Below are 11,418 nucleotides of genomic sequence, written 5' to 3'. Positions count from 1 at the left end.
TCACTTAATGCAGAAGAAACTCAAAGCATTTCCACGTTGGTTCTTTCTGGGGATTTGAGATGTGGGCGAGTCACAGGATTCCCGTTCCCCTTTGGGTGGGGTGCTGGGTCCGCAATTTCACTGCTGTATCTCTGAATCTCCATAATGGGACATCAGCCACGCCCAGTTTACCTACCTCCTCCACCCCTACCTCATGATTTTCTGCCGGCTGCCCCTTCTCCCATAGGCAGAGTGATGTCATAATGGGATCAGAATGGTACCTGGTAATAACGCAACAGATCCGAGAGTAGGGTTTCCGCAGCACCTTCTGGGTGCTGTCACTGTCTTAAAGAAACTGGTGCAGTTAAAAATATTCGTCGGTGATGTAACTTCCTGGCCCTGAGCTACCAGTGGAAGCAGGTCTCTCTGGATGGCCTGTTACTACCACAAGCTCTGCTTTGCCAGAAATGTGACTTCTTGGTGATTAAGTTGGTCCCGACCTGCCAATCTAAAGTGAACTCCTATTTGGCCATCTGCTGGTAAGGCTGAGCATCCCTTTATCCAACTGTAGCCCTGAGGATCTGCCCCCTCACCCCCCACCCCAGACCGGGCCACTCCCAGGGAAGGCAAACTAATATCACTGAAGGAGGGGAGGGGAGAGCCTGGAACTGCGTGCTCACAGGGAACTGTGAGTGATGAACTATAGGTTGCTGACGCCATATCCCTTTCATTCTTGCTTGTTGTAGGAGCGCCAGTGATCAAGAGGAGACCAGATGAGTTTTCAAAGCAGTCCTCAGACACCCAGGACCCACCTCATCCTTTGCCTCGTGCTTTCTGCAATGTTGCCGCTTACATTCACTTTCCTCTTAACCCTTCGCCATAATTACCCCGTCCTGATCACCATTCTTCTTCCATTCACGACCCACCCCGCTTTCTCCCGGGCTCCCATTCCATGGGCAGCGGCTTTGCTCACTGTTTGGCAAGTTCCCTGCTGAGTTATATTCAGATGGCTCACGTTAGTTTCCCCTCTCTCCTATCCCCGCTTCATGCCCAGCAGCCCAGCCGTCAGTCCCTAGGTCAGGAAAGCCACAGCCCATCCTAATTGAAGGTGCAAGACTCTCTGCCAGAGCAGTCACACTCAGTGAAGGTACTCAAGGTATCGGGGTGTGACGTAGTTAAAACTAGAAGGAAAGACCAGAAATCCCTTCATCTCAGTCAGATATAGTGAAAGAGCTTATAGTGAAAGACTGTGTGGACTGACTGAGAACGTGGAGGTAGGAAGAAGAGAAGGAGAAAGGTTCTCAGAATTGGACTGCCCCTGAACATAGGATGGAATCATCTAGACTTTTTTTCCCCCCTCCAATTAAATTTGCATTTCATTTTACCACATTGTGATGGCTTCACTCTAGACATTCTCATTTGAGGCCCAAGGCTTTTCTTCATGGGTTCTGAACCACAGGTTCCTGGATGGTGAGGTAAGTGACATTTGCCAGCACTGTCTAGAAGCCCAGTGGTCATGAGATCCACCCTGTTAGGCTGTAAGATTTGTCTGCTGTTGCTTCTTATTGACCCAAATGCCCTTCAGGGATCCCCAGCCAAGCGATAGATGTTAGTCCGGCCTCACAATGCTAATCTCATCCATAAAACAGACGCCAGGATTGACCAAATCAGAATTTGTTTAGGTCATTGTGCTCTCCTTCTCAAAGACAATCACTACAAAAAGTGTGGTTCTTGGAAAACCCACCATACCCAGAAATCATATCCACCTCATTTTATTTCCACTTTTATTGGTAAGCCAGAGCTAATGGAAGATGCCGGGTTTTCACAGGTGAGCTGCAAGTCTCTCATCTCATGACATGATTCAGACTCAATCTGTTACTTAACTCATAGCCTTGCCAATAAGTACAAAAAAACTGGCCAGTCCAGCAAATATGTTAGTGCATTCTTGCTCTGCGCCACAGCCTGTATTTATTGGACTACCAATTAAAGAAATGTGGAGCCCATTTTTTTCCTGTTGGCCTATCAGATATAGTGATCCAAGCAGCTAGTTTCAAGGCATTTTCAACAGTGAAAAGATAAAAAGTGTAGCTAATTCATGAACTCGTGATTGAGCTCTTCCCACCTACCAAATTCACGTATGGTAGGCAACGGTCTATCAACCACAAAATTAGAGCCAAACTCACAGAGGCATCTTGAAGCACCCCTCAGAGAGTTTTTCCCCCCTATAGTCTGTGCTTTTCAAGCTCTGGTCCTCTTCTATTTAGCCTCTGCTAAACTAGAGCATGCTGGCATCCTGAGCCCTACCCCACACTACCTCTGTAGCTTTAGTCACCTATTGTGTGCTTGCTCTGGCTTCCTCGTCTTTGCTTAGATCCTCACCATGAAACCCACTCTAGATATTCCTGGGTGACCCTCTGAGTCCCTTCTCCCAAATGTGCCTTTCATCTGACAAGGCATGGGAAACCCTATCATCTGGTTCTCTGGGGTGTCTAGCAGAGTAGCGTAGGGAGGGAGGAAGGCATTTGAAAGAGCTTGCCCCTTGATAATGAAGGTGTGTGAAGAAGAGATAGTGTCTTAACTGTTCTGAAGTTGAACACTGCAATTGTTTGGAGGTGGAAAGCTGAGAATTTTGAATGCTGGTGGCAACACAAAAAACGGGGGTTGGTGGTGGGATTCTAGTCCCTTTCTTCCAGCGTGCAAGTGGTCCCTAAAAATGTCACTCTCAAACCTCCAAATATGCTGGCTTCTAAGAAGTATTTCCCAAGACTGAATGTACCTCGATCAGGGTAAGTAATGAAAACACGTACTTAACAGGGGAAGGGGATCGTAGAACAGCTTGCATTACGCATGCTGTGGCTCATCTCCCCCATGGTGCTAATGCCTTAGCTCCTGAAGTTTTCAGAATCGGGAACATGAGCAGGGATGCCAGTTTCTAAAGGAGGACAGGAGAACTTGGATCACTGGCCAACCCAAATGCATATTTACTGCTGTTCTCCCCTAAAGACAGCTTTCTTGGAAGACTGGACTGGGGGGTTTCTAACTCCTCCCTAGGGCCACACAAAGGGCTTGCTTCCTCAGTGGAGGAGTAAACATGGCTGGGTGGACGTAAAGTTTGCTGCATCTCCTCTCCACACTGGCTGGCTTTGGATAGATCTCTTGAGTTTTGGATGAGGCTGAGCCAGCAGGTGCTTTCCTTGGTAGACTTGGAGGGGGTTTCTTCTCACGCACAGATTGGCCTTTTAGGGGGGTGGTTCTCCTGGCAAAGGGAGAATGAATCAGTTTCATTATTCAGGCCACTGCTAAGAAAGTCCCAGACATCTGCAATTCTATGCAATGGTGCCTAGAACTGGGATATAAGAGACCAGGCCCTGGAATAGAGGCCCCATGATGGAGTGGTACAGGCATGAGTGTTGGAGCCACGCAGATATGAATTTTATCGGATACCAAGTTTTACCAACTTCAAGCTTTAAGGCTTTTGGACAAGTCACTTCAGCTACCTGGTTTCCATTTCCTTAGCTTTAAATTGGGAAGAATAATAACTAATATTTCTGGAGTGATTTCTGTACTCAACAACCCAGTTGGGTTGGTAACATTGTTATGATGACACCCATACAGTTGCCTCAAGTATTGGATCATTTATGTAAAAGTGCCCAGCACAGTGTCTGTCACAGTGCTGGTGCTCAAAACCCACTGGCTTCTTTTTCCCCTGCTCCATCCCTTATTTAGGTTCAAATAGGTCTACTACCTCACGGGGAAACACCTTTAGGCAAAGAGGTGTTGAACTATTCCCCTTGGTTCATCCCCTGGGACCTGCAGTTTTTTCCTTCTGTAAGCCTAGTACTTTAATTACTGGCATTTTTCTTGGTGCTTGGGGAGGAGACAAGAGACACAGGCGGGACATTTCTGGGCTTCACTGACCCTGAAAGAAAGGAGACTTGGTTCTTTACAAGGGCTTGGTGACAACAGCCTTCCCACTGGCCCTCTTGGGAGAATAAGGGGAAATGAGTCGTCTTCATGCTTGGGATGCCCAGGAATGGGTTGGCGGTACAGAAGGTGGTTTTCCGTGTGCAGAGGTTCCACATCAGTCCATGAATGCCCTAGGTGCTTAGCTCGAATGCTTGAACAGGCATTGGCCACCATGGCACTTAGCAAAAGGTGGTAGGAGAGCTCAGAAAGCCAAGGACACCAACCAGCTCTAGTCCAGGCGTGTACCAAAGGGGCTCAAGTGATGCGGAGGAGAAATGGAGGAGGCTGGCTACTGAGGACTAACTCTCTGCAAACGTTTCTGCTGAGCTTCCTAGGCACACCCTCACCTGCAGTCTGACCAGGAGGCTTGATCCCAGTAGCAAAACCCGGTGGTGGCAGAGGGGCACCCTCTGGCAGGGGGAGACGCTGCGTCCACAGGTCCACTAAAGCTCAAGGAGTACAGTTTTGGCTGCTACATTGAGCACATTTCCTCTACTTCCAAGTCTACCTCGTCTGGTAGAGCTAGAGTCACGGTTTGCTGAAAGATGTCAAGGGACCCCACCATGACCTCAAATGAACCTGCCTTGATCTCAACATAGACACGATGGTATCCAACCACCGTAGTAAGTAGGTCACGTTATTTTAAGTGGTCTCCTCTCTACATAGGAATTAGATGGTCTCTGTGAAGGTGCCCATTTATATGAATTAATGCTTGCACATACCTAGTCTCCTGTCTCCAGAAACATTACCCACTCTTGTGCCTTTAGAATCATCCTTAGCCTGGCGTTTTCATGACTCCAAGAGGGCTGCCCTGAAATGCTGCTGCCACATGATAGGGAAGCTTTCCTGTCCATCAGGCCACATGTCATGATACCATGTGATAAGCCACCTTCAGTGCAACACCCAGGGCCGCCTACCTCCCATTGATACTTCTTCTGACTGCACACCTCCCCCTGTAGCCCCATTCTAGCTTACATTCATACATGCATTCGTGGAGCTAAAAATAAGCAGCTGCTGATGGGCTGCTGCCCTCTGTCTCTGTTCGGTAGGCAGAACTTAATCCACAGACAGGAATTGAGGGTACACCATGGGCTTAAGCTTAAATCAAAATCTCTGAGGCAAGCTACGGTGAAGCCTAGGAAGGTGTGAAGAGGGAGAAGATAGGGTATTAAAGGTCACACTGATGGAAGGTCCGCCCATGATCACTCCCAGGCCTGGTGTCCCAGATTGTAGTGGTAACCAACCTCTGGAAGACTGTTTATGGGCATCAAGGGAAACCACTGTCAGGAAATGTTAAGGATGAGGGTGAATAAAGGTGATAAACCAGGTATCAAGCCAGGTCTCTGCTTTCCAGTGTCCCCCCTGCCTGTCCGGGCAAGGGTTATGTGAATTGGGTCTAGGATGCTGTGTAGATTTGGGCAGGGTAATCCCTGTAGGGTGTGATTTTGTTCAGATCCTTCAATTTGCAGGAATTCTTCCCACTTCCATCACTCCGCCAATCCCTAAACCCTTTGTCATACTGAGGTGTGGCAGGTCTTCTGCTGAAACCTTCAGATTCAGAACCAACACACCGAGGCATGTGAGTGTGCACGCGCGCGTGCACACACACACACACACACACACACTTTGTCACCCTCAGGAAACAAGCTCCATTCGGATAGGTTTAAAAATAGCACTGATCCACTGGGCTCCTTTTTCAGGGATATTATTTTAAGAAGAAGAAAAAAATAAAAGGTCTCTTTGTGGGTCTTTGAGAGAGAGAAAGGGTAAGCCATCACCTAGTCTTTAAAAGTTCTGGTCATGTCGCTGGGGACTGAGCATCTGCATCTTTGTTGAATTTTCTCCTCCCTCACCATTCAACAAAAGTTGTTTATTGGCGACTCCCCTGCCATCAGGATATCTGCGGAGGTGGGTTCCCTTTTTGCGTGGTGAGGAGGGGGTGAGGCTGCAGCAGCGAGCCGGCCCTCCCCTCCCCCCCCCCGTGACTCCTGGGGCCCAGGGCCTGGGAAGCAGCCCCCCATCCCGGGGAGCCCCTAAACGCTGCTGGCCATTTACAAAGGGGAGTGTGTGCGCGCGTGTGCGTGTGCGCGTGCAGCTGCAGGCTCGCTTGTCCCTGCCCGGGAGTCTATCTGTCTGTAGCTCTGGGAGGCTGCAGCTGGCCGATTCCGTGGGAGACCAAGCAGGATGCGTGGGCAGAGGAGCTGGAGAGGGGGAGGGGCGGGGGGGAGGCGAGAGCGGGGGCACCGCGCGGCCCTAGGAGCTGGCGCCTGCGTCACTCGCGGAGCCAGGGCGCTCTGCCCCACCGGCGCCCAGATCCACCCGAGTCACGGCCCTCGCTGCCTGCCTGCGCGGGCGCGGCCGCCGCCGAAGGGCGGGGAAAGGACGCCGCCGCCGGGTCGCGCGGGGCTGCGGGGGGTCCGGGGCGGGTGGGAGGACGAGCTGGGGGATGAGCTGGGGATGAGCTGGGGGCGAGCTGGGGATGAACTGGGGATGAACTGGGGCGAGCTGGGGATGAGCTGAGGATGAGCTGGGGCGAGCTGGGGCGAGCTAGGGCGAGCTGGGGATGAACTGGGGCTGAACTGGGGCGAGCCGGGGCTGAACTGGGGCGAGCTGGGGGATGAGCTGGGGATGAGCTGGGGATGAGCTAGGGCGAGCTGGGGATGAACTGGGGCGAGCTGGGGATGAATTGGGGCGAGCTAGGGCGAACTGGGGCGAGCTAGGGCGAGCTGGGGATGAACTGGGGATGAGCTAGGGCGAGCTGGGGCTGAGCTGGGGCGCCGAGCTGGGGGCCCGCCCTCGGGCCGCAGCAGCCAGCACGCCCGGGTGGCGGCCGCCCGCGCCGAGCACAAAGCGCCGAGTGCGAGCGGGAGCCTCCTCCCCGCCGAAGCCGACCCACCGAAGAGGAGAATCTGCGCGTGACGTCAGCAGCTCCTGACTGACGCAGGCTGGCAGAGGAGACTCAAGGCGGCTGCTCCGCGCTGCCTTCAGGAGTCTATTTTCTCCAGCCCTCTCGTAGTGAATTTACTAGAACGCAAAACACACACACACGCACACACACACACACACACGCACGCACATGCAGCTTTCAAAATATACATTTCCAAAGGCGGTGTGTTGCAAACACAGCGCGATTTTGCAAAGCATGGGTGGGAAACGTGGGAAGGGTATGGAAGCTCTTTTTTTTTTTTTCTTCTTCTTCTGCTTCTTCTCCTCTCCCTCATTTGGGAATCTCCATCGTGGATAGCGTTAGACTCCAGAGCTTGCTTGGGAAGCTCCTCTGGGGAAGGGGCCTAAGCACCCCCTTTCCCCGCTCCCCCTCTGCCCCCCAGCAATCAGGGAATCTGGTCAATGAAGACAGGCAGCTCTAAAAGAATACAACCACTCCAAAGCCTTCTGCTGGGGAGACTGCGAGGAGCTTGCAACAGGCAGAGGCAGACGGGAGTTAACGGGAGGGTGGGAAAACATAATATTTGGGTATTTTTTTCCGCTTTGAAAAACATCACCTGCAGTAATGCAAGCGAGTCTGGTGGTGCAGAAACAAGTGGGGAGGGGGCGCTTAATGCACATTTAATGTTTTGGATGTAACGTTCCAGCGAAATGCCTTTGTGTGTGGAGGTTTTTTCAGTTCTTGCTAAAAATAGCATCAGGGTTTGATCGTGTTCCAGAAATAGACCGAGGGCTGTACTGGATAAAAAGCCAGCGCGGGTGGAAGAAAACCTGGACATCACCGCATTGCCCCCCCCAACTATGTCTGGAAATTAATTGTTGGATTTTTCCTCTCCTCTCTCCTGTCTCCCTCTCTGTCTCCACTTTCTCTTCCCTCCCCCTATGTTTCTCTTTCTCTCTCTTAAGGAGTTCCCGTTTGGGTAAGTAATATTATGTCATGTGCATGCCGCAGACTGTGAGTATGAGCTGAGGCTTACTTTGTGCATGCTCTGGGGTTCTTTTTTTGGCTGCCTTTCTACCCCTTTCTGAAGAAGAGGGTGGGACTGAGTGGAGGGTGAGGGGCATAGCTCTGTGTGTGTGTGTGTGTGTGTGTGTGTGTGCATAATGGATTTGGGGCTGCATGCAAAGGAACTGAAAAGGGGAATTCTTGCAGAGCCGGGAATCACCCTGACGAATCTCTGAATCAATAGCTGCTGCAACTCCCTCTCTCTTTATGGGTCGGCGCTGTTGAGCCCGGTTTTCTCGCCTGCCCCCCGCCCCTCCCGGTTTTCTCTGCCTTGAAGGGTGCCCAGATCCCACTTAATGGACCATCTCGCTTCGAGATTAATGGAGGCGATGTGATATAGATTAAAATTGCATGGATGGGGCCGGGAGGTAAAGAGAGGGACAACCTCTGCTCCCTGGACAGGCTTCCCTGGGGTGGGAGCCGAGGCTGGGGAGCCCGGCCCCGCGGCTCAGGGCGCGGCAGCTGTCCACCGAGGCAGGTGCTGAAAATCCCTCGGTCCGCGGCGAGCCCGGCTGCGAGCGCCAGGGGGCGGGGTTGGCGCCAGCTGCGGGGAGCCCCGCCCCGGCTGCGGGAGAGGGATGCGGAAAGGAGCGGGTTAAGGATGTTCAAAGGGGAGAGTCGTGACTTCGGCGAGAGCTTTGGGGAAAAGGAGGGGTGAGTGGGAAGGAAAGGGAAAAAAAAATTAAAGGAGGGGGGAGCCAAGTGTTAGATTCGAGGATGAGCCAGGGCCCAGCGCTCCAGGAACCGAAAGCCGGTTGCTCACCAGCTTTCTTCGCAAAGGCCAGTCCCTCTCTGGGTCTCCATTCCCAAGCTCCTGCACCTTCCCGCCAGTGGGTTTGAAAGATTTCTCTCCGGTGATGGTGACTCTCAAAATAAGAGGCTATAGGTTGCTTTATTCGGACCCTTGTCGCCTCCCCCTTCATGCCCCCCACATCCTGCAGTTCCCCCGTAAGGTGTGTAAAGATGTGTCTGTGCATTATGGCATTTTTCTTACTATCTCCCCTTCCTTCGCGTCCTAGTCACAGGAGCCCCAAATGAGTTGTGGAATGAATGAATTAGAAACCAAAGCACAGGAGTTGCTGGTGCGATGCGCAGAGAATCCAGGCTTGGGAACGACGCGCGGCGCCTTAAAGTCAAAAGCCAAAGGGCTTCTGGAAACCGGCTCCGAGGGAACCTGGGGAATGGGGGGGTTCTTCCCCAAGTCGCCAAATGTTATTGCGGAGTCGGTCAAGTCCCTGGGGTTGGGCTCGACCCAGAGTGAGATTCATTGCAGTCAGCTCCAGACACTTTGACCAAACCTGTAGCCAGACAGGTGAGGAGGGAGGAAGGTTATCAGAGGCCAGAGGGGGGATGAATATCACGCGCACACAAAGACATTCATACTGATTAAGTCCTCCTCCAGGAATAATAAAAAATGCATCCTCTAACTGGCCCACAAAGGTGGGCCGTACACGTTAGGGGGGATGAATCTTGCAGATCTGCAATAAGCTTGTTTGTATACAGGGATATTTTCTACATAATTAAAAAAAAATAAACTCGGGATGGTGAGGTAAGTATCTGGGGAGGGGATAGCCCTCAGCCGAGAGAGGAGGAGAGCCCAGATGCTCTGCGCTCCCCTTGCCCTGCTCTGAACCAGCAAGTCTCTGGCTTCCGTGACCTGACCCCCAGGCAGGGCACCCAAGGCGCAGCCCTGGGAGGGGGGAATACAGAGGGTGGGTCCAGTTATTTTTAGTCCAGGAGCAGTCCCTCTCTGCAAGGCTCCCCGGCCGAGAGAGACTGAGTATTCGTCGACTCACAATAGTAACAAGGGCTGTTACTGATGTTGCAGAGAATAACACAAATAACGCTGCAGCCCACACGGTGCCTGGGCAATTCAGCTCCAACCACAGCTGCTCGCAGCTCTCGGCCCACCCCTCGGCCTCCTCGTCATTCACCCGGACCCACTCCTTTCCCCCCCCCCCCAGCCTCGCCCCTCTCGGTCCCCAAAGTTGCGTGGTCGTGTTTACAAATTCTGGCACATTTGCAAAGAAACTAGCTGGGGGTGGGGATGGGGGGTGGGTGGAGCGGCCGGCCCGGGAGGGGTAGTAGCGCAAGAAAACACTTGCAGCACATGGAGCAGGGATGATGGTGGGGAGGGGAGGGGGTCCAGGAGTCCTGGAGCAGGAGGGGGGATGCCTCCTGTCCTCGTTTCCCCCATCCCTCGGCACAACGCACAAGTTTACCCCCGGACTGGATCCTATTAAATAATTCAATGGCAGCGGTGTAATTTTGGTTGGAGCCAGCACGGATTCCCAAGTCGTGACTGCAAAAAGTGAGTAATGCGCGCTGGCTGCGTCATGGCTCTAGTCACAGTTCATTCCGAACTGAGAAGGAATCGTGACTTTGCCTGGAGACGTCCCCTACATGGGAGACGGCGGGGGGGGGGGGGGGGGCCGAGCCGGGGGAGCCGGGGGTGGGGGGAAGACCTGTCCAATGAGAACCGCTGCCGGGGGGGGGGCATCTGGAGGCGCCGCCCGCCGTCTCGCTCTCCCCGCCCGGCCCGGGCCCCTCTCCCCCTCTCCCCCTCTCCCCCTCTGCCCCAGCCCCCCTCCCGGCCGGCGCGCTCGCTCGCTCGCTCGCCCGCGGCCCGACGAGTCCTCAACAAGTTGGAGGAAGGCAGGAACGCAGGGGTTAAGCTCGGGGAGCGGCAATTACCGAGATCGTGACCCTCCCACACAGTACAGTAACTTATATACTTACCTGGAGAGCCTGTCCGCCGCCGGGCGGGCCCCGTGGGGGCGGGGAGGCCGGGGGGAGCGGGCCGCGCGGAAGGGACTCCCGGAGCCGGCTGCAGTGCGGACGGGACCGGCGCGCTCCGGGGCCCCGGGCCCAGGTAAGGAGCCGGGGCGGGGGGCGGGGGGGGGGGGGCGCGCCCGCGGCAGGCGGGCCGCGCGCAACTTTTCCTTGCGTGGGCCCGCGGCGCAGGGGCGGGCGCAGACCCGGGAGCCCCCCGAACGCTCGGGGGGCGTGTGCGCGCGCGTCTCCGGCGGCCGTGCCCCGGGTGCTGGGCCGGGGATGGAGCGGGATGGAGCGGGATGGAGGAGGCTGGAGCGGGATGGAGGGGCGGGGAGGGGGGTCTACAGGCGCCCGAGGACGCGGGCTACTCCGTCCAGGGGCGCCCGTCCCGGGCGTGCCGAGCAGGAGTGTGTGCGCGCCCGCGCCCGCCGCACGTCGATCCCGGGCAGGCAGGGGACAAATATGGCAACTTTGTTGCACTGTTTGCAGCATCCCACCCTGGCTGAGTTTTCCCCCGCGGGGGCGGCGGGGAGACTCCCGTTGGGGAGGGAGGTGCTCGGAACGTTCCCTTGCCCACGCCCTTCTTGGATACGGGGGGCGGGAGGGCGCGCCGGAGCCGACGCGGGAAGGGCGGCGCTGCGGTGGGAGGAAGGAGGGCAGCCCCTCAAAGTTTGGATGGATGGCGGGGCCGCGGGGGCCGCGGGGGAGAGGGGGAGCGGGAGCAGGGAGGACGCACGCCAGAGATC

At 54.8% G+C, this 11,418-nt stretch overlaps 2 long non-coding RNA genes across 3 annotated transcripts in view; both read left to right on the top strand.

Moving 5' to 3' along the window:
• The first annotated feature begins 256 nt into the window (after positions 1-256).
• On the top strand, positions 257-1,363 carry LOC111090927. The gene is made up of 2 exons (XR_005373307.1): positions 257-518; positions 726-1,363. It is a non-coding gene; the product is annotated as an uncharacterized LOC111090927 (long non-coding RNA).
• A 9,299-nt stretch (positions 1,364-10,662) lies between these two features.
• LOC119864204 overlaps positions 10,663-11,418 on the top strand; it is a 67,912-nt gene continuing 67,156 nt past the window's right edge. For both annotated transcript variants that reach the window (XR_005373306.1, XR_005373305.1), the window contains exon 1: positions 10,663-10,769. This is a non-coding gene — a long non-coding RNA (uncharacterized LOC119864204). The remainder of the gene's footprint in view (positions 10,770-11,418) is intronic.

This window comes from Canis lupus, chromosome 18 (assembly GCF_011100685.1).
Source record: "Canis lupus familiaris isolate Mischka breed German Shepherd chromosome 18, alternate assembly UU_Cfam_GSD_1.0, whole genome shotgun sequence".
NCBI classification, from domain to species: domain Eukaryota; kingdom Metazoa; phylum Chordata; class Mammalia; order Carnivora; family Canidae; genus Canis; species Canis lupus.
Note: the sequence above shows the minus strand (reverse complement) of the source record. Positions and strands in the feature narration are given on the sequence as shown.